The sequence below is a fragment of the Taudactylus pleione genome, unplaced genomic scaffold (genome assembly GCF_031769625.1).
Source record: "Taudactylus pleione unplaced genomic scaffold, aTauple2 ptg000157l, whole genome shotgun sequence".
In the NCBI taxonomy this organism is placed as follows: Eukaryota; Metazoa; Chordata; class Amphibia; order Anura; family Myobatrachidae; genus Taudactylus; species Taudactylus pleione.
Genome location: NW_028284559.1, coordinates 4,248,169 through 4,270,209, shown reverse-complemented (window position 1 = coordinate 4,270,209; position 22,041 = coordinate 4,248,169). Strand labels below are relative to the sequence as shown.

Sequence of the window (22,041 nt, the reverse complement as noted above, 5' to 3'; positions counted from 1 at the left end):
GGGTGGTCGTTACTAACGGGGGTGTGGTGGAGCGAACGCAGGCGTGTCTGTGCGTTGGAACGCAATTTCAGGGGCGTGCATAATGAAGACGCAGCACTCGCAGTGCTTGCGGTAGGGTATGGTCAGCCACAAGTGCTGCGTATGGGTCCGATGTTACCGACAGTTTAATACACTTCCTGGAGATGACGTATGTTACTAAGGGAAAGTAGTTGTTTTGTGACAAGCTGGTGGGCGCCTAATACATACTGCGATCGCACGGCAAAACATAGTGGGCGTGCTAATGTCTTGCTAGCGATCGCAGGATTTGCATACTTTGGCTGTGGACGGCTGCGTATGAACGCAGCTTTGGGACCGGGTCTGAATGAGGCCCCATGTCCCATAATCAATTAATCGCCCTTAGCTGCATGTTTCATATCTTTACTTTTAATATACCTTCTTTCTCCTAGCCACAAAAAGGATCTCCAAATGTAAAACAAATATAAGCTTCTTCTGAGTAAATTACTTCATTCCCCAGTTACTGTAGTAGCCATTTCAAGGACTCAAGTCACTTTTCATACTGTGATGACATAATACTTGGGTGCTGCTGAGACTTCAATATGAAGTGTGTAGGACTCAGACTGAGAGAAATAATAATCGCGTAAAATTAGACAAACATCAAGGTAAACCAGAGATCAAAATCCAGTAGATAAATTATACAGACGGCATACAACAACTGCGGATATATGACATTTACAGTATGAATAACAATAAACAGCAGAGTATTAAAGACGGTTGAAGCTGATTAACAGGTTACAATGAATAGGTCTACAGTAAAAAAGGTCAAACGTGTCTAGGTAGGCACAACTGGCAGACAGGCAATAATGGTCGACAGGTACAAAAATTTGACACACAGAATGTCGACATGGATAAAGATTGACTTGGTCAAAAGATTAACATTGGGATGGTCAACACAAAAATTATACTTTTCTTTAAGTTTAGGATTAGCCACTTACTGGAGTGTAAGGATAATAGGCTCTAGAAGGGACGGTTAGGCACTTAACCTAACAGCTAGGGTAATGCTGGGGACGCACTAGACGATATGTTGTAAATTCCGGCCGGATCGGATGACATATCGGGCACAATGCACACTCCTGCACATAGTCAGCAACATCGCCCTTTGGACCTACATGCATGTCAATGGGGGCCATGCTGACGAACGTCGCTGCCGGCATTGGCAAGTGAGTACGTACTTGCCGATTCCGGCACCCCGCCGGGTCCCGTCGCTTACGAGGTCGGTACACCCTAGATATAGTCTAGTGTGTACCACCCTTTAGGCACTAGGAGGGACGGTTAGGCACTTACCCCGACGGTTAGGGATAGACACCAGGAGGGATGGTTAGAGTTAGGCACCAAGGGGAGGGTTGGGATGAAGATTAGGGTTAGAAAAAAAAGCATGTCAACCATTTTTATGTTGAAACGTTGACAATGTCGACCTTTTGTACCTGTCGACCTATAGCCGGTCTTCCATTTGGTGTTTACCTATATACTGTCTACAGTTTTACTGTAGATCTTTTAATTCACACCCCTAATTAACTAATTTTCAACAGGATCTGACTGCCACTTACTGTCCCTCCCTATTGGCAGAGTGGCCAAGGAGAACCGGTACAGGGAAATACTATAGGCTCGTCACAGACATTGGCCTATGTTTGTAGGTGGGCAGTGTAATAAGAGCTGCACGCAGGCAATGTGTTATAGTTGTCAAAAGGTGGGTTGGCATGACCTTGTCTGTAAAACCATGCAATGAAACCTTAACTTTTCCCAATTAGCTCAATCACATTATTGGGAGGTATTTATAGAAATTGAAAGTAAAAATGCTAGAATGCAGTACTGTAAAGCTGGATATACACTATACGATGTGTGTACCTAGCGACTGTACGACACAAGGATACATTGCGCATGCCGCATACACTGCACGGTCCAGTGTATGACGGTGCAATGTGTAATTACATGCTGCATGTAACAGCACATTGTCCATCTGCTGTGCAGCACAGCAGATGGGACGACCCCATGAACGACCGTCCTTCACACGCAATCGAACGCACACACTGCATGATCCGTCAGATATATTGTTCTGATCCAATAAATCAAATCGTATAGTGTGTGCCCAGCTCTAGTGTGCAGCCACAATTAAAAGTCCATGGTGACCCTGACAATACTCTAACTATTCTTATTTAGAGAATTAATGACAATTGCAAATATGTACAGATATGCAAGATTAAATTAAGTGTAGATGGGGATCTTACTGTGATTGCACAGTCAAATACATACTAGACATCAATTCTTAGAGGATGTAATTGGTACAAATAGCTTTTTAATAATGAACTACACCTCCCATTTGATAGGGGGTGGATGCGTACGGAATGGGATTGTAATGCCGGCAGCTGTTTAGCCGCCGGTTCAAATCCTGACAACGTGAGCCCGAAAGGATGAAATTCCGACAGCGGAGGTAAGTAAAGCTAACCCTCCCCCCTAGTGCCTAACCCTAATCTCCCCCCAGGGTTGCCTAAACCTAACTCCTGCTCCCTAAACCTAACCCTCCCGGGGGGGTGCCTAAACCTACCCCCCTGTCTCTAGCCTAACCCTACCAGGGGGGTGCTTGACCCCAAGTCCCCCCGGGAGCCCCCCGGCCGCCGGTCACTTATCTACATCCTGATGCGTACACGTTCTAAAAATTAAAACATTAGATGGATAAACCCTTTTATTTTTAGAATTGTTCATAGGATTCTTTATAAGCTTACCAAGGGCCTGATTCAGAGCTGAACGCTCTGACCAGAGCGCTCGCTCTGAATCAGGGCCGTCCTACCTGTTTTAGGAGCGTCTTCATGGACGCTCGCATAGCTGTGGGTTACCACCCACAGCCTATGTGAGCGTCCATGATGATGGTCGCGATGGTCAAGACCATCGCAACCATCGGGCTTGCGACGGAGACCCTGCGGTAGGGTCTCGCTGCCGCAAGCCCTGGAGTGATTTTGGCTCTATGAGAGCCAAAATCACTCCCACTGACATCACTAGTGATGTCAGTGGGGCCGGCTTCAGACAGTAGGCGATCCCATGGGAACGCCTCCGTCTGGCAGGCACGCCCCCGGCACGCCCACCTTTGGTGCGAGACCCGGAGCGATGGAGAGCCCGTCGCTCGCCGGGTCTCGCGCATGCGCACGACGGAGCTCCCTCCGTCGTGTGCATGCGCAGTGGGGGAACATCGACCCGCTTGCGAGCGTCCTGCCACACACAAGCGGGTCTGAATGACCCCCTAAGTTCCGTGTTAACTGATGTACTTTTTCAAGTTCATTAATATAAATTTCTTTGTACTGTGGTGAGTAAAATTGTCATATTAGGCCTAAGTTAGTATTATGGCTTTCTCCTATTTACCTATTAACATTTGGGCTGATTCATTACCGATCACAACTGCGATTACGCACACACTCAGCTAATTGTTGCGATCTATCTGCGCAGACCCATCCCAGAGTGATTGTCAGGAAATTAGCGTTTGGGGGTGGTGACAGGGGGGGGGAGGTGGTCGGTAAAACACCAGGGGAGGGGGGTTGTTTATCATTAGTGACAGTGGAGACCCCAAAAAGTATCATTCCTCATTGAAGCATATTACGGCAATAAGGAATGATTTTCATGGCTACTTACCAATGTGTTAATGCAAAACCCTGCACCATAGCAGGGAAAGTTTACACTGCTGAGTTCTGTTCTGGCAGTGTCTCTGGGCATGCACAAATATGAACCAAGACAGATGTGAATAGATTCCTCTTCACACTCAAATAACTCTTTTCATTGGAGGCAAGTTGCAAAAGATTTTTTTTTATTTTTTTTTTTAGGGGGCTTGGAAAAAAACCAAACAAACAACATATTGGCCCCAACAGGAAAACCAAACACATTGGCAAACATGGGAAGAAATAAAACACAATGGCACCCACAGAACTGTGCGAGTGGAATGGCATGCGGCTGTCCAGGACCTAGGCAGTGGCCACGCTCCCGTTCAGCCACAGAGTATGAAGGACCCTCGAGCCGGCCCTGTTCTTGGTTGTTCCTCTTTGCCAACTTTGAGGCATCTGACTTCTAAGGTCGATTTCTACATGCAGTTCGGGCTCTGAATCACAACACATCTTCAATGGTTTACGTCTACTAGTTTATGTTCAGAGGTGTTCACGTTGAGAAATGGGACTAAGCAGGGATGCCCTCTCTTCCCCCGTTGCTTTTTGCACTTTGGGCCTGATTCCGAGATTTACACGAATGCAATTGAAACTGCATTCTCTAATGGATTACAGTTGCTAAAATATGCTAATGTATTCCAAATCTTAGCTGAGCATAGGGACGCCCACTGCTTTCCTCTCATATCCACGTGCAACAGCATAAACATCGGTAACATCGATGCACATTGGGTAGTCACGCAGCATGTAAGTCAAGTCTGACCACCTGCTAACACTGCAGCTCTCCTGACATGCAGAGAGCTTTCATGTTGTGAAGGAGATCGCAATGGCTGATTTATGCACGCCCATAAAACGGCGTTCAAACAGTCAGACACGTCTGCGTTTTTCTAACCACCACCTGAAACCACCCCCAAACAATGGCTCCCTGTCACTCACTTTGCGAATGGTTCCTCTGTACGAGAGCAATCGCAATGCAATCACTGCGTATTCACGGTGCGACTTTTGTGCGTGCACAATGGCAAACAATCGCTCAGTTTGCATAAATATCGGCATTGCATAATGCTCTAAATCAGGCCCTTTATATTGAGCTGCTGCTGCACGAATCACTAACACAGACATCTGCGGAGTATCCCTTGATGGCCATCAATACAAAATATAATTGTTTGCTGACGATGTGCTTCTCACTCTCAAGTCTGACTGTATGTCTTCCGAATTTGTTTTTGAAACTTTGACGATTCTGAACTTTGTCAGGCTTTTAAGGTCAATAACAATAAATCGGAGGCACTTTCCCTGCACATTTCCCGCCTGGTTAGGGCTGGTTTAGAGACGGCTTAGAAATTATACTCCCCTTCTTCAGAGGCTTCATCGTGACTTATGAACCTGGGGCTCAATGTACATTTCTTGGATTGGTAGGCTGAACATGGTAATAGTTAATGCTCTCCCTCCACTCATCTCTATTCTAAAAACTCCCCGTTCAGTTCCCCTCCAGTACTTTGCAATCTTTACAGGCGCTCTATGGAAATTTTATTTGGGGTGGTAAGAAACCATGGTTTAGCTGACTAAACAACTGATAATGATGGACTGGATCTTTCACTGCTGCAGAATTATGATACAACCAAATTGAGCCATTCTCCTGGTGCAAAGAAATGGGTTCATATAGAAAATGCTTTATCTCCATATATGGGAGTTGGACTCTTCCCTTGTTTGGACCATGTCCATAGACCAGCCTCGGCTTACGTCCTCCCGTCCATTCAATTCACGCAAAGAGCCTGGGATACTACGAATAGTAATTTTTCGCTGACATCCTACCAATCCCTTTCATCACCCATCTGGAAACATCCTCTATTTCCCCTGTGATTTTTAGAGCACAAGGGGAGTGAGAGTGGGGAATGACAGGCAGACAGTGTTGGTAAGGAAAGTAAATGGCTGTCTCTCTGTACCCATTCACTTTTTTAAATGGACTGTTTTCTATTGTTTGTGCTGCCCTATTACTTGGACTTTAAATGTAAGGCTAGCTGTTTTTTTCCTGGCTTTATTTTTTTATTTGTCTACTGAACCAATTGTTTTTATTATTTATTTATTATTCATGCAGAGCATCTGATCTGAGGTGCAAGGGGTCTATATTTAGGTATGGGGTGGTGAGGAGCACTACCATGATGTTAAGTAGAGGTAGCGATATTCTGCTACTTGGTGCAGTGGGTTGTATTCTGTTGTATGGGAGGGCCGCCATCAGGGGAGGTGCAGGTTGCACAGATGTAAGCTTCCCAGGCTGATGTGGGGGCCCCCTGATGCTTATGATTCTTATTCACAGACAGTCCTGTGAACAAGAAACAGTTTGCAGCCGAGATAATCGGTGCTGGAGGAGACATAGTAAGTAGAGATACAGGGAGAACATTGACCAGCCTCCCTCACTCAGGGGGCCAACCAGACTAGGTGTGCGCACAAGAGAGTGGGGCCCTGCGTGATTCACTTGTACTGGGCCCCATGATTCCTATGGCAGCCCTGAATGTAGATAATACTAGATATAAAGAATGCTCGCAGTACAGGCTGTGTGCACTGGAATTTGCAGGTTTTTAACAAACCTTATGTTTATATACTGCAGAAGACAGTGACCCCTTCATTATATCTACACAGCAATCATCGGGTTACTTTGTTTGCTAGTAAAAAAACATTTAATACCTAGAAAAGATGTAAAATAAATACACCTGTGAATAAACTGTCCTGTGATGCAAAATAAAAATGTGACGTGCCTGTCTTCTTAATTTTTACTTAAGAGAAATAACAATCATTGGTTATCTCAGCACCTGTACGTAGGAGTACAGGAAGTTAGTTGCATAATAAACTATGTACCTTTACATTACTTTCACTTGTCCAGGAGCCATCAAAGGATTGATATGGAGCTGCAAATGCTGCTACTGTTCTTCTTGTTACCGGTTTTATACACAATGAACCCAATCGGTAAGATTTTAATATACTTTTCAAGTTCTTTAACGTTTACTTTTTATCATAGATATTGCTATTACGATAGGTGTTTATGCATTTACTGTACTGTACATAGGTTTATGGATGTTCATTATAATGTATATGTTTTAATATTTAAAATTATATACATTTCCAAACAAGTATTTAAACCGAGTTTGTCTGTATTTAACTACTTCATGAACAAGTTTTTCTTTTCGGTGTGTGCCTATTAATAGGAAACAATTTTGCTATGGTTTATTTTTTTTTAAAAATGTGTCGACCTTTTACATATCAAACTTTTTGTCTGTCTAACATCTGGTGTCTACCTAGACATTGTCTATCTAATTACTGTCTCTCTCTTATACCACAACCATTCTTTCTTTTGTCCCCTACTATGTGTTGCCTTTTACCCCTATATAATTCTATCTAAATACAGGCCTCGATCTGCTCAGTTGGTTCCTGACACTTAACAATTGGAATAGGGATAATTCTGCTGGTCACGTCTCCGATTACCTCTCTTTTTTTCTCCCCTATGGAACTAATTTTCCCTCCGGGTCTGTAAGCCCGATATGGTCTCATTGTGGTCCAATGAGGGTGCTACTCACGTTCACCATATCAACGGAGATTTTGCTCCCCGGTCCTATCGAAAACCTCAAAAAAAAAATATGGGTTTCCTAATATACAAAGTTTTACCTGTAACTACAGATATGCCACTTTGTCTGCTCTCTATTTTTGGCTACTCGCAATAATAGATCTACTCCAATAGAATGTTATTGTATCTATGACTCTTTGGATTGCTTTGGATTGAGGTTATAACATTATTTTGGCCCTGGAATCTCCTCCCTTCTTTCCTCATGAACGAGTCTGGTAAACAGACATCTGGGATCTTCTATAAGCAATTCCGTATAGCAAAATTACTTTATAGGGTTTATAAAATAGTACTTGGCACCTGATTGGTTACACAAGATCCAACGGTCTCTGACCTTTGCTGGAGACAATAGTCCTGTCTAGTGGCGGCTCCAGAGGTGGGGCTGCAGCGCAGTTCAAAATTCAAATAGGGGAGTCACACCCAGGGGCGCCGAGAGGGGGGGGGCAGTTTACCCGGGCCTGGGCTTCCAGAGGGGCCCGGGGCCGGCGCTGCTCCCCCTCACTTCCTCCCTCCTCCCTCCCTCTGCAGCAGCCCAGCACACAGCGTGCAGTGGGAGATTGCTTGCGACTGCTAAGCAGCAGCCACAGCAATCTCCTATGCCTGAAGGGGGGAGCGATCACACTGATCGCGCCCCCCTCGGTCGTTTTCCCCCAGGCTGAGGGGGCTCACAGCGCCCCCTCACCGGCGCGCAGCAAAACAATGTTTTTTTTTCAAGGGGGCGTGGCCATGCCCCTTTCTTTACCGGGGCCCCGCGTGGCTCTCTACGCCCCTGGTCACACCAACTGTCATTTCATACAAAGCCAAACATGGCTGGCTGGGACTCACTGGCAGTTGGTGTGATTCCCCTATTTGAATTTTGAACTGCGCTTCAGCTCCCCCCCCCTCCCCCTCCCCTGGAGCCTCCACTGGTCCTGTCCAAAAATCAACTCTTATTGATATGTGATAAACTCTCTCATAACGGATGTTAGGGAACATGCTGCGACCCTTCGACCTGCTCCATCTTCTGTTATGTCTCTCACACCACAATCTCTCTGAACAGATCAACAAACATTCTCCACATTTGTGCAGCAAGTTATCAGCTCGCATGCAATTGGAAGCCACATAATCTAAGAAAGAAGTTGTTTGGATCTGGTTTGTATCTCACATGCAATATATTACTGGGCTCCTCAATAACTCTGTAGCTATTCCTGGCACACATTGACCAGCCATAATTACTCTCCATGTGCTATATTGCTCGGATCGGTGTCCTGGCTCACTCCCACACCCAGCCCTTCTTCCCGGTCCTGATGCTTCCCTCCCTATCCATCCTCCACTCCCCCCTTACTCGCACACTCTAATCCTATGATCTACCTGATTTACTGGTTTCCCTATGTTCAGTAACTGTTCTCAGCTTTATCTTCATTATTGCAGGTCTGTTCCATAAGTGCTGTATTTTAAGACATGTTTTTGATTACTGTGATTTTTCTTTTACGGTCACACTTTTAGAATAAAATGACAGTCATAGGGCCTTATTCAGAGTTGCAAGCAAGTCATTTGCAGATGCAGGTGTATTGTGCGCTGTGTGCAAGTGTGCTTTGTGCAGGTGTATTGTGTGCAGTGTGCAGGTGTATTGTGTGCAGTATGCAGGTGTATTGTGTGTAGGGGTATTGTGTGCAGTGTGCAGGTGTATTGTGTGCAGGGGTATTGTGTGCAGTGCGCAGGGATATTGTGTGCAGTGTGCAGGGGTATTGTGTGCAGGGATATAGTGTGCAGGTATGCTGTGTGCAGGGATATTGTGTGCTGTGTGCAGGGGTATTGTGCGCCATGTGCAGGGGTATTGTGTGCAGTGTGCAGGGGTATTGTGTACAGTGTGCAGGGGTATTGTGTGCAGTGTGCAGGTATGCTGTGTGCAGGGGTATTGTGTGCTGTGTGCAGGGGTATTGTGTGCAGAGTGCAGGGGTATTGTGTGCAGAGTGCAGGGGTATTGTGTGCAGTGTGCAGGTGTATTGTGCGCCATGTGCAGGGGTATTGTGTGCAGTGTGCAGGGGTATTGTGTGCAGTGTGCAGGTATGCTGTGTGCAGGGGTATTGTGTGCTGTGTGCAGGGGTATTGTGTGCAGTGTGCAGGGGTATTGTGTGCAGTGTGCAGGTGTATTGTGCGCCATGTGCAGGGGTATTGTGCGCCGTGTGCAGGGGTATTGTGCGCCGTGCGCAGGGGTATTGTGCGCCGTGCGCAGGGGTATTGTGCGCCGTGCGCAGGGGTATTGTGCGCCGTGCGCAGGGGTATTGTGCGCCGTGCGCAGGGGTATTGTGCGCCGTGTGCCTTGGGAGCCTCTGCAGTGTATGACCAAGCCCCACCCCCCAATCCCCAGAATGGTACGAGCCCTGGCGATTGTGTGCTATGCACCTGAACACAGCGTACTGAAAAATTAAAGGAAAACAGGCTGAAATAATTAATTATAGGAGTCAATCCAATTAGGTGCAAATTGCGAGTTGCGGTTTTCTCTTCAACTTAATAATGAATTCCTATTGCAATCCAATTAGCAACTGGCACTGGACCAGTCCGAGTGAATTCACATGTTTTCATTCGCACCTCCCTGAGGGTGAGGGATGGAAGGAAAAAATCTTTATTGTAAGGTTAAAATGTCAGGACACCGTGCTGAGCCCCTTGGACACCCCCCTAATGGCTAATTAGGCAATTGCAAGTTTCCAATTAGCTTAATTAGTACAATAATTACATGTCATTTTTGGGGTAAAACAAACCAAAAACCTCAAATTACCCCCAAAAAACAACTTTTTCGTTAGTTTAGGCACCCCAAATATAATTGTTTAGTGGTTTTTTTTACTGAATTTTTTTTACAATTTTTCAATGTGCCCTCAAAGTACTCCAATATCACCATTTCTCCTATTTTTTCAAATCAGCCATTTGACACCATTAAAAAACATTCAGTATTTTCCTAATGCCCACAAACAGCCTTTTATATGGTCCTGCTAACAAAATGATCAAGTTTGGGGGGTCCAGGATGGTCTTCCCACTTTTCCATGCACTTCTCTCACATCGCATTTGGCAGTCAATTCGCAAACATCCACTGCGAGTACTGCGAATAGGCACTTTTAATTGGATTGGAGAATTCTCCATTTGTGCAAAGTCGTTGAGTTTCATGAAACAAACTCGCTACTCACACCCAACTGGATTGACCCCATAAATGGAGAAGTAACTCACAGGAGTTATCCGACTGTTTGAAAAAAGATGGGTATATTCACTGGATATCTTCTTTCTTCATTTTTACCAGACATTCCCTCCAGATGTCGATGTATACATTTTGTGAAAAATATTAACCCAAGGCACCTTAAAAATGTTGAGGTGACACCACGAATGTCGTCCTGCAACCATTCAGAGATTATGTAAGTTAACAAATGTACAGAAATGTAGCATCAAGAAATAAGTACTGTACTTGAATAGTGATTATGATTAGGTGATCTGTGCAAGAACACCTGTTGATGGGTAGCAAGAGAGCATTTAAATTCTCTGAGAATTGAAAAGCTGTGCACTTGTCAGTCATTATCAGTTACAAACATGTTCTCTCCTGTATCGAACAACTACTTAAGGGAAGACTATTAAAGAAAGCCATATCTGAGTTACAGTTGTCAGTGCAGTTGATCACATGCCATTTCCTTTCACGCTCCCCCTGACTATTACTATTACCCTGGGGAAAGTATTAGGCATGAGCATCACCGAAACCAGTAGCTGAGGATTCATTAGGCATTTATTTTTATTACACACAAAAACACAAAAGTTTTAGGCAGGTGTGGAAAAAATGCTGCAAAGTAAGAATGCTTTCAAAAATAGAAGTGTTTATTTGTATCAGTCGTCAAAATGCAAAGTGAATGAACAGAAGAAAGATCTAAAATTGAATCAATATTTGGTGTGACCACCCTTTGCCTTCAAAATAGCATAAATTCTTCTAGGTACACTTGCACTAAATCAGGGATTTTGGAGGGTAATAGTCAGTTGTATGATTAACCAATCATACCAGACAGGTGATAATGATCATCATTTTCATATGTAGGTTGAAACAGTCATTAACTGAAACAGAAACGGCGGTGTAGGAGGCTTAAAACTGGGTGAGGAACAGCCAACCTCTGCTACAAAGGTGAGGTTGCGGAAGACCGTTTCATGTTACAGGCCATACACCATGACAAGATTGAGCACAGCAACAAGACACAAGGTAGTTATACTGCAACAGCAAGGTCTCTCCCAGGCAAAGATTTCAAAGCAGACTGTGGTTTCAAGATGTGCTGTTTAAGCTCTTTTGAAGTAGCACAAATAAACGGGAAACGTTGAGGACCGTAGACATAGCGGTCGGCCAAGGAAACTTAGTGCATCAGTTGAAAGACACATCAGGCTTACTTCCTTTGAAATCGGAAGATGTCTAGCAGTGCCATCAGCTCAGAACTGACAGAAATCAGTGGGACCCAGGTACACCCATCTACTGTTCAGAGCAGTCTGGCCAGAAGTGGTCTTCATGGAAGAATTGCGGCCAAAAGATCTGTGGTTAGTTCTCCAAGATGTTTGGAAAAACCTCCCTGCTGAGTTCCTTCAAAAACTATGTGCAAGTGTACCTAGAAGAATCGATGCGGTTTTGAAGGCAAAGGGTGGTCACACCAAATATTGATTTGATTTAGATTTCTCTTCTGTTCATACATTTAAAATTTTGTTAATTGACAAAATAGATAACTTAACACTACTATTTTTTAAAGCATATTATAATATATATATATATATATATATATATACATATATACACACACACACACACAGTCAGGTGCTTAAATATTGGGACATTGACAGAATTTTCATATTTTGGCCTCCATTCACCACCACAATGGCTTTGAAATGAAACAAACAAGATCTGCTTTAACTGCAGACTTTCAGATTTAATTTGAGGGTAATTACATCCAAATCAGGTGAACGGTGTAGGAATTACAATGGTTTCTATATGTGCCTCCCACTTTTTAAGGGGCCAAAAGTAATGGGACTATCAACTCAAAAACTATTTCATGGACAGGTGTGGGCTATTCCCTTGTTATTTCATTATCATTTAAGCAGGTAAAAGGTCTGGAGTTGATTCTAGGTGTGACATTTGCATTTGGAATCAGTTGCTGTCGACTCTCAATATGAGATCCAAAGAGCTGTCACTATCAGTGAAGCAAGCCATCATTAGGCTGAAAAATCAAAACAAACCCATCAGAGAGATAGCAAAAACATTAGGTGTGGCCAAATCAACTGTTTGGAACATTCTTAAAAAGAAAGAAGGCACCGGAGAGCTCAGCAACACCAAAAGACCCGGAAGACCACGGAAAACAACTGTGGTGGCTGACAGAAGAATTATTTCCCTGGTGAAGAAAAACCCCTTCACAACAGTTGGCAAAATCAAGAACACTCTCCAGGAGGTAGGTGTATATGTGTCAAAGTCAACAATCAAGAGAAGACTTCACAAGAGTGAATATAGAGGGTTCACCACAAGATGTAAACCATTGGTGAGCCACAAAAACAGGAAGACCAGATTAGAGTTTGCCAAACAACATCTAAAAAAGCCATGACAGTTCTGGAACAACATCCTATGGACAGATGAGACAATGATCAACTTGTACCAGAGTGATGGGAAGAGAAGAGTATGGAGAAGGAAAGGAACTGCTCATGATCCAAAACATACCACCTCATCAGTGAAGCATGGTGGTGGTAGTGTCATGGCGTGGGCATGTATGGCTGCCAATGGAACTGGTTCCCTTGTATGTATTGATGATGTGACTGCTGACAAAAGCAGCAGAATGAATTATGAAGTGTTTCATGGTAATATTATATGCTCATATTCAGTCAAATGCTTCAGAACTCATTGGACAGCGCATCAGTGCAGATGGACAATGACCCGAAGCATACTGCAATAGCAACCAAAGAGTTTTTCAAGGCTAAAAAGTGGAATGTTATGCAATGGCCAAGTCAATCCCCTGACCTGAATCCGATTGAGCATGCAATTCACTTGATGAAGACAAAACTGAAGGGAAAATGTCCCAAGAACAAGCTGGAACTGAAGACATTTGCAGTAGAGGCCTGGCAGAGCATCACCAGGGATGAAACCCAGCGTCTGGTGATGTCTATGCATTCCAGACTTCAGGCTGTAAGTATTAAAAAGTGAAAGTTAGATTTAGGGTTGTTTAGTTTGTCCCATTACTTTTGGCCCCTTAAAAAGTGGGAGGCACATATAGAAACCGTTGTAATTCCTACACCGTTCACCTGATTTGGATGTAATTACCCTCAAATTAAATCTGAAAGTCTGCAGTTAAAGCACATCTTGTTGGTTTAATTTCCAAGCCATTGTGGTGGTGAATAGAGGCCAAAATATGAAAATTCTGTCAATGTCCCAATAGTTATGCACCTGACTGTATGTATGTATGTATATATATTGTAGTGGAGAATCCTAGAAATAACCTGCACTTTGTCCATCTCAATCTGTCAAGTTAAAGCTGAGCAATAACAAAAACAAAATGTATTAACATCATCAATGCAAGAGATAGGTGTGACACCATGCGGACGGCCGGTAAGGAGTGGGATCCCCTTGAATAGGATATAGTAGTGCATAGTGACATTGGTGTGAGTGCTGGATTTAGGCACTGCTGCCACCAGTCTGTATAGCACTGCTGGTCATGTGAGCCACTTCCGCGTCATGGCCCCTATGCAAAGCAATACAACTACATGGACGTTTATTGTAATAATTTTTATAGTTAACACTCACAAGCTTTGTGGAGCTACCTGGGATTGCACGGAGAATAAAGATGAAGCAGCAACAGCTCAGCCTCGCTTCTGTATAGTCAGACGCTGCTTGCAGAGCTGGGGGCAGGGCCACACCACGGTCAGTAAGTTGCACAGAAAGAGAGCTAATAGAGGCATGCCTCTGAGTGTAGGGGGCATGCCTTGAGCACTGATGACACCTTGGATTTGTCATGTGAGAAGGAAGTGCACTGCAGAGTTTAGCAGCAGCAAGGGAAGACAGTGATGCAGGTAGGAGAATCAATGGACACTGAAGCCTAGTGATAGGAGGGGAGGGAGAGTTACATTCAATAGGGGGTGAGACAGGCTCCCAGCACTCAGAGCCATCTCCATGTGTACCCCCCCAGCCATTGACCTCACCGCATGTCACTGTACAACTAGAACACCTCAAATAAAATAAAACATATTGGCAGAAGCGATTTCATTGATGGTGAAGCCGCAGGCAACAGTCAGTATATATAGATAGCTATCTAACAAGACTAGTGTTGTCCTTTAAGGCAGATTTCAATTTACTGCATTACTTTTTTCTTTTTCAGAGTAACAGTGAAATCTAATAAATGGTGTGTAGACCATAGAGCAACACAAGGGAAAATTATTATTGAATGCTGGAAAAGGTCAGTTTATTTTTAAGTTGGGAAAAGTTGGGAAAAAGCATGTTTACGATTTTAAGCTGTCCAACCCAATGTGGTCCTCAAGGCACCCCAACAGTTCAGGTCACCTGTGGTCAAGCATGGATATCCTTAAAACCTGGACTGTTAGGGTGCCTTGAGGTCGATGTTTGGAAACCTCTGCCATATGGCTAGAACAAACTGTTTTTTTTTGGGGGGGGGGGGGTGTGCCAAACAAGGCAAGACCTGTGGACTTGTCTAATCTCAACAGAAGACACAATGAAATCTCAGTTCTCCAACAAGTCAGTGATGTGTCATTACTTTTTAAACCATACTTATCTACTTTCCTGGAATGTCTGGGAAACTCACAAAGTTTGGGTAGCACTCCTGGACTCCAGAGAGAGTAGGCGAGTCTCCTGCATGCCACTCACTGTCGCTTGCTGCTGCCTACTACCTGGGTGTAGTGGCTGGTCCGGACGGCTTGATGGCACGATTCTAATTGAGGGCCTGATTCAAACATGTACGCAAACCAGATTGTTTGCGTACAGCTCCAATGGTTACTGATCAGCGCATGCGCAGGATCTGTACTGTGCATGTGCCAATCTGTCTCTGTGACATCGCTGCAGTGCCCCCAAAGCTGCAGCATGATTGACATGCTGGTGTTGTTTGGGGGCAGCAAAGAAGTCAGTTTTACAAAACGGGGGTGGCGTCCCTGTTTTGTAGGCATATCGATGACAGGGTCTGAATCTTCCGACGCAGATTTCCTGGCCCAGGTAGAGGAGTTCTGTGGCCACTCTGAGCAAGCTTTGGCTTGCTCAGATGACCGATGGTGATCCGATGCTGCATCTTCGGACACAGCACTCAGATCTGCAATGCCAGCAGCATTAGCATCTTTTTGCATCACAGCTGCGTTTAAAGACAGAGCAGCGATGCAAATAGCATCCATCTCTCAATCATGCCCTGAATGGCATAATTTTGGCCCTGCCTCTAGGGAAGCTTAAATGTCGGAAAGTATGTGTTAAACTTGCTGTAGGTGTCAGGACCAGAGCTAAGCTACCACTAAGTGAACTTAGGCACCTAAAACACTAAATGTGTGTCAATGTCACTCTTTCAATGTTCTTATTTTACTTATGATGCTCCCAATGTGAGTGCCGACCACGAAAGGGGTGAGCAGCAGATGGCTGCTTATCTTAAGGTGCCCACACACTAGGCAATATTTTACACGATCAGCCAGATTCCAACGCATCGGCACGACAGATCAAGTAAAAGATGTCCTCGTGTGTCTCTACTCACGATTATGATGCCGATGCGCGTACCCGCTTGTCGTACATCTCATCTTCATATCTTGCCTGCTGCAGGCAAGATCTGAAAATCTTATCATAACGCACTGGAATAGTATAGGATGCACGATAGATCGTGGGTCAATTTGGATAGTTTTTAACACCAAATCGTGCCCACGACTGCAGAGGGAGAAATCGGACACGATATCGGATCGTGACGGAACGCCTAGTGTGTGGGCACCTATACTTGAAGCTGCCAGCTGCTCCTGTATGTTGGTGATGGGCTTGAAGTTTGGTGCTGTGTATATGATGCCACAGCCTAATACCTCCCAGTCAGACAGAAGACCGATAACTCCACCTTCTGATATTTAACACACAAGGTAATAAGCAGGGGGGAGGTTCTGCATCTAGAATGAAAGGGGGCACCCAAGACGCTTCCAATGCCCTTGTTCGGTAGTTACCTGCTCTGGCATGCTATTGTGAACAAATGAGCACGCCTCTAGTATAGTCTACTAACCCAAATAATAGTGTACAAAAAGTATCAACGCATAGATTGCCGATATTATAACATGAACCTTTTCCATTTTAGTCATGAAAGAAATATGAAAAAGATGAAGAAATGTGTGAAGAAGAAATGGCAAGGGCGTCCAAGACATAAAAAAACAAAAGGGAAAAATGAAAAAAAAAACTGACAAAAGAAGAGAGTTGGACTTATCTGAAGCCAAGTATGCACAACTACCAAGTGTTGTTTTCATGCTGTATTGCAAAGTTGTCATTTTAGAGAAGTGAAAGCAATGCAAGCTCTATATATAAGCCTTCCCATTGCCAAATGTCTTCAAGAAGATTTTCACTTACTTTTTGTTAAAATTCATATTCCCCAAATGATAATATAAGATGATCTAAAAGATTTTTCTCAGTGCTGCTGGGAAGCAGGATCCGTGCTGATTATAGAGTAAAACTGTGAGATGCACTACTTCATCCAGTGAAAGCTCGCTCCTGGCCAGTACAGCTGAGGTGAGGACATTCCACCTTTCTCTCTTTCCGCGCCTTAGATAGAGTTCAAGCTGTGTACACAGAGGTGGGATGTCCATTCATAACTACACCTGCAGGAAGTCAGTACATCACCTCCAGTAGAGAAACCCGCCTTGCTTGAATGTCATGCCCTGGATTAAGAGGGGTCCAACTGTACTGATTTTTTTGGATGGTCCTAGAGTACAGTATGTGTCACATCTGTGAGAGTTTAACATAATTAGTTTAGTTCACTCAATCCTCACAAAATCATTCTGGCAGGAAAGGGGGCCAATGCAACGTACTGAAGTCCAATGCCTGAGGCAACTCCCTATAACTGCGGATATGAAGCTAGATGTCCAGTGGCAGTGGCCAGCTAAAATCCGGCAGTGCATGCCCCGAAGTCCGTTTATGTGGTACATCGGGGGAAGGGCTGTAAATGAGATTAGAGAAGATATAGAAGACATTGCCTAATGGCCGAATATTGTGGATGTCGTTACCGTCCAATACAACTGCTACTACTACTGGGCCTACTAATGATATCAGTCTACATATGTGGTATTACTGGCAACAAATGGATATTTTTTAGACTGTTACTGCTTCTATTGGACATTAGTTTTACTGATGAGCACCTTACTGACCCTGTATACTACTAAAGAGCAGCTTACCAACTCATTAATGATACTAACATGAATTTTATTGACATTACTTTTGTTATTTGCTGTCTTAGGGCCTGATTCACTACGGATCGCGGCTGTGAATACAGTCTCACTGCAATGATATGCTAATCCATTGCGATCGCTATGCCGTTGCAGCACTACATAAAAATGCCCCTTACCTTACACACATCTGTAATACTTAGCAAGACTGTGAAACCATCGATAACATTGAGTACAATCGGAGCCTCAAGCACACTTGCACAAGGTCTGACCTTACTCAGGAATTGATAAACTCAGCACACGTACTGGGTACTTGTGCGTTCAAACGCACTGGCATGCCTGCTTTTCGTCAACCCCCCAGTCACCTACCACAAACAGCACTTCCTGTCAATCACTCTGCGAACAGTCTGCGTAGTCTCTGCAATCGCAGTGGCCAGTTTGCGCACTGCGATACATATGCAGATAGCGAACAATCGGCCAATTGTATGCGTAATTGCAGTTGCGATCCTTGCTGATTAAGGCCCTTATTGTGTATTATCAGTAATACTTAACAAATGGATATTTCCAAAGCCGTAACCAGACTTTTTGGCGACCTGGGCCAGGAAGAGCATTGGTGCGGCCCCCAACATGTTTTAAATAGGGACATCTTCTGAAAAATGGACTTGGCCTCATGGGGAAGGGGTGTGACAAATCTGATTTGTCCCATACAATGATGGAGTACTGATCCCTTTGTACAAACTGACAGAGCCACTGTTACCCAAGCGTCACACAGTGTGAATCCAATGGTTGCAGTGATGGTACACAATTATGCAGTATAACTCACCATCTCTAGATGTAGGGGAGCACTGGTGAAGGATTTGTCCATCAGAACAGTCATTCATAAGCCTGAAGGTGACAGTGTAGATCACGACTGAGGGTATAAAAAGATACCAGCAAATATCAGCTGCAGGGAGATCGGTGTATAAACCCAGTGCTGTCAGCTGAACTCACTGGCAAAGGGAATCGTGGTGTGCTGGTAACACCTGGGTTAGGAATCAATGGCTGAGTTCAGTGCTGCCATCAGAAATTGTGGGGCCCAGAACTTATCCTCCACCACCCCGGCCTGTTGGCTGCAAAGTTCCAACGAGCCTTGGAGAGCACATGCTCTATCATACTTGCCTACTCTCCTGGAACATACGGGAGGCTCACAATTTTTCAGGTAGCCCCTCCCCCTGCACGAGTAGGCACTTCTCTTGCATGCTGCCCACTTCCTAGTGAAGTGGGCTGGAATGGGAAGTAACTTATCGGCAATCCATGGTCCGCACGGAGGGGGAGGGGCCTAACTATGCAATTATATGATATTCGCATCATTTGGCCCCAACCCCTATTTAAATATGCGCGATTCATGTGATTTCCCCACGACAAAGGTGGGGCCTAATGATGTGAATATTCCAGCCCCACCCTCATCACTGCCCACTTGAAAGTCCACTCCAGCCAGGGAGAAAGGCTCTTGTCAGTACAGGAGAATATGTGCACCTTCAGTTACAACCTCCTTTATTTAACACATGCATTTTTCAATACGGTCAAACAAAGGACTCAAACCCATCACCTCTCACACACTCAGATGCCTTGCGGGGCACTGTTCCGTGTCACATGTCCAGGGGGGTATCAAGTGTTAACTCCCCGTACGGGGCCCCCTCCTCTTTTTCCAGTGGCCACTGCGCACAAAACAGCCTCAGTAGACTCCACTGCACATGCGATTTCCCTACTGGGCATGCACAGAATGCTGGGAAAAGCCATTTTCCAGGCTTTTTGTGTAGCGCCTCTCCAGCTGACTTGGGACTATGGAGAGGGTATTAAAAAGTATGGGTGCAGTGTGCGCAGTGCACACATTATAGATACGCCCCTGCACATGTCACACCAATCTAGTTATGCCCTCTGCTACTATTTGGTATCTATATTATTGGGTATTATTACTACTAGATGCTTTCCTAGGAATAATTTGGAGCATTATATATTGCAGTTTGGATCTATCACTGTCTAACATCTTGTTAGGCATTATCTGAAACTTTTGAGATCTTAAAACTTTAGATTATTATAACTAGCATAGCCATATATTACTCAGCATTCTTGTTTAGATAGTAGAGCTTGCAGGAATCATCATTAGCAAATTAGATGGAATCGGTATGTAATGCCACGGCATCAAATACCAACCACGGCAGCCAGGTGGGTCGAGATCCCGACAGCTGCAGGTAAGTACCCCAACCCTCCCCTCCCCCCCTAACCCTCCCTTAGGGATGCCTAACCCTAACCTCCCCCATTAGTGCCTAAACCTAACCCCCCCTCCCTGCTCCCTATACCTAACCCTAAACCACTCCTAGTGGTGCCTAACCGTAACCCCCCCTTTCCCTACCCTAAGCCCCCCCCAGGGGTCCCTAAATCTAACCCTCCCGCAGGGGGTTAGAAGCTAAGACACCCAGCTTACCTTTGTTTGGTATGCCGGGTATCGGGATTCCATAGTGGGGCTAATGATAGGCTTCTGTATTTTGACGCCTATCTTTAGTCCCATGTCGGGATGTAAGTGTTGGGATATCGGCGGGCGGGTTAGTGCCTGTCGGTATCCTGACTGCATCCCTATTAGATGTTGCTGGGTATTATCACTGGAATATTATATAATTACTGTGTATTAAAAAAAAGCAGGGAAAAAACTCTTGCTAGCGCTTAGTGCTGCAGGGAGGAAGACTATATTGCAGGGGTGGATTGCTGCAGACTCCCCCAAATACCGTTGTTTCTCAATAAACTTAATTTCCTATTTAGGATGGATTGGATAGAAATGCTTTTGCTTAGGGATATGAGAGCGGAAAGCTTATTCATGACCTGGGTGTCTTACGTAAACACCCTACCATTAACAGTAAAGGGGTCTATCCATTAGCAGATAAATGTGAAAGATGAACGATTTATCGTTCAGTCGTTCAATTCATCTGCTAATGGATAGGCTCTGGTTGATAAAAATGCGCACTCCTGTGGACGACAAATTTGGTCTTTTGTCTCTCCAACATGTTGGTCAATTATCGTTTATCGCTGACAGATATTAGAAATATCTGTCGCGGTAAACGACAAACTTTTTTTAATGTAAATGAACAGAAACATAAAAAAAAAATCCACTCAAAGAATTATGTCATCCAGTATCATTCATCGTTCGTCTATTGCAAATATCTGTCATGTACATGACAGAAATCTGTCACAGCAGCCCCAGGAATTTTCAAAAGATAAATCTTTTGTCTTCTGTCTTTCAGTAAGATCTGCTAATGGATAGGCCCCTTTAGACCACAAGTCCACTACAGTCTTAAAAATTCAATGTGGTATTTAACCAGACTAGCAGAGCAGGACCAACCAATTTCATTAGATTAATTAGTGGGGTATTGGTGGGTCTTTCGTCTGGGGTTCAGTGTCAATACTTTATTTTGGTTAATGGAATCACGGCCAAGATCACTATTTTATTGTGATTAATATTTACGGTATGTATTCAGTTTACAGTTCACTGATATTGTGTTTGTTTGCTGTAAAACAATGTGATGCATTGTATTCAAGATCTATTGTTAAAACTTTTTGTATACTGTATGGACATTTTGTATTGCACTAGTTTGCTTTTTTTTATCAAGCATATACAGTATGTCTGCCAATGTTTACTGCTAGCTTTTAAAGTTTACTGTGCCATCAATCACTTATGCAGTTGTTTTTTTTTAATTATTGAAATTATACTGTATCGTTTCAAAATGTGCATTGTAGGAGCATCATGCTTACAACAGTATAGTAAATAAAGTGCACCTAATATAGGTGTCTGCCTCACCTGTTTTGCAATAGACCTTATATCAATATACTGGTAGGAATATAATGTGGACAGTAAAAAATAAATTATAATAATAAGAATAAAACATAATTCCATTTATAATTGCAATTTCTCACAGCTACTTTATAGACTCTTAAGCTGGCCACACACTAGACCAACTTTCATCCAACCATCCAACTAGTTTCCTGGTTGGAATGAAAATCTAGTAACGTATGGGAGTAAATGATGATCAGCAATTTGTTCCTAAATGCCAGAAAATAGATGAAAATGGTCGTTCAGACAAGTTTGTTAAATGTTTGATCTAAACGATTTGTTCAAACAAGAGTTTTTGTCCATTTTCCGGCATTTGGGAGCAAATTGCTGATTGTCATTTGCTTTCATACCTTACCAGATTTTCATTCCAACCAATCAACTAGTTGGCTGGTTGGATGTAAGTTAGTACAAATATAGAAGAGGAAAGAAACTCTGTTTTGTGAGCACTCTTGAATTATTAATTTAGTAGTTTTTTAAAACATAACTTTTATTTGCATTTTAATGCCCATCAT

General features: G+C 43.9%; 1 protein-coding gene and 1 long non-coding RNA gene across 5 annotated transcripts in view; one reads left to right on the top strand and one right to left on the bottom strand.

Moving 5' to 3' along the window:
- LOC148521554 (ras association domain-containing protein 4-like) overlaps window positions 1-22,041 on the bottom strand; it is a 251,148-nt gene that overhangs the window by 145,409 nt on the left and 83,698 nt on the right. The gene's annotated exons all lie outside the window — the stretch shown is intronic.
- On the top strand, window positions 6,578-14,720 carry LOC148521555 (uncharacterized). The gene is made up of 3 exons (XR_015878818.1): window positions 6,578-6,653; window positions 10,577-10,688; window positions 14,649-14,720. It is a non-coding gene; the product is annotated as an uncharacterized LOC148521555 (long non-coding RNA).